This window comes from Poecilia reticulata, linkage group LG17 (genome assembly GCF_000633615.1).
Source record: "Poecilia reticulata strain Guanapo linkage group LG17, Guppy_female_1.0+MT, whole genome shotgun sequence".
In the NCBI taxonomy this organism is placed as follows: Eukaryota; Metazoa; Chordata; class Actinopteri; order Cyprinodontiformes; family Poeciliidae; genus Poecilia; species Poecilia reticulata.
Genome location: NC_024347.1, coordinates 17,748,379 through 17,750,022, shown reverse-complemented (window position 1 = coordinate 17,750,022; position 1,644 = coordinate 17,748,379).

Below are 1,644 nucleotides of genomic sequence, written 5' to 3'. Positions count from 1 at the left end.
CACACACACACACACACACGCACACACACGCACACACACACACACACGGAGAGACAGCATGGACACTGACATGCTCACAAGCCAGCAGAAAAACACCTTAACCTCAAACCACATGCTAGGTGCAGACAGGACCACACATACTGTCTCGCACACAAAATGTTTGGAATGCTGTAAACATTTATTTCGGTTGAAAAGAAAATTTTTGTGTGTGCGTGCGTGCATGTGCGTGTGWGTGTGCACGCATGCATGTGTGTGTCTGTATATACAATGTGTTATTCAAAAGGAAAGGAAAGTACTTCTGCACATGTGGGCCACCAGATAGAGATCAAACAGCGACATAATTTAAGCTTGTTGTGCACAAAATTGGATAGGTTTATGTAGGAAAAGGAGCAAAGTCACCGCTTGTCAATGAAATTTACCAAACCATCTGAGATTTGTGTCTTAGAGCTTTTTCAGAAAAAAAAAACTCTGATGTTTCTCCGTTTTAGAGACCATAAAAAAACCCCATAAAAACCTTTCTGTTTTGTAGACTAAGGTCCAAAATGTGTTTTAATGACTATGTGATAATATCAACGTTTGGTCTGATGTTGTTTTCACCTTTTCAACGATTTTACTTGAAATAAACACTAAAGACACAAGTATATAAGTTGCAAAAAATACTTACACCATGTTTTAGTGTTGTGTGTTTATTAAATACCAAGACAGTGTCTGTGCATGTTTGCGCTGTGCGGTTCAGGGACCTCCCTGACAGTCTGTCAAGCTCAATCTGGCCAAGGAAGGACACACAGATAGCTTGCTGGGGGTGAAACATGTGGTCAAACTCTGTCTTGTCTCCCTCAGTTTTTCCCTTTTTTCTTTTATACCTCCCCATGCATGGTCCTTAAAGGAAAAATAAATACCATATAATTATCTTTCTGTAGTGCAGTCCCCATATAACGCTCCTTGCACAAGTATTTATTCCCTTTGATGAGAGACCAACACAAGGAAGAGCATGGGTTAGGCTATAAAACAATTTCCCCAGCTTTGAACATCCCACAGATGAATATTTAATTTGTAACTCCAAAATGGAAGCAGCATGGCAGAACTGTAAATCTACAAGAATCTACCAAGTCATGGTCAACAGAAAAGAAGACCATGATATCTCTGGAAGAGCTGCAGAGACCTACAGCTCAGACGGGTGAATTGCTTAACTGGACAATTATTAGTTGTGGATCTTTTTGAAAGAGAAAATGACATTACTGGAAGAAAGCCATAAGTAGTGAAGTATAACATTTGTTATGAGCACCATCGCCATCATCATTACTCATCACCACTGTCAACAACTCTTGCAATGAAAAGTTGCTGAACATGAGTTACAATAACGTTGGGTTTCCCTTTGGGATTAATAAAGTACTTTTGAATTTAATTTGAGACACGTGGAAAAAGGTGCTTTGATCAGATAAAGCCGATTTTGAACTTTCTGACCTACATGCAAAAACAACTGAAGAGGCAGAAAACTAAAACTGAACATGACCTTGAATACCCACAGCGAAACATAGTGGCATCTTTTTCTGCTGAAGATTTTCTCCAGCAAAGACAGGGCAGCTAAGATCACGAATGAAGCTAAACACAAGGTAGTTCTGTTTTTGTAAAAAAAAAAAAAAA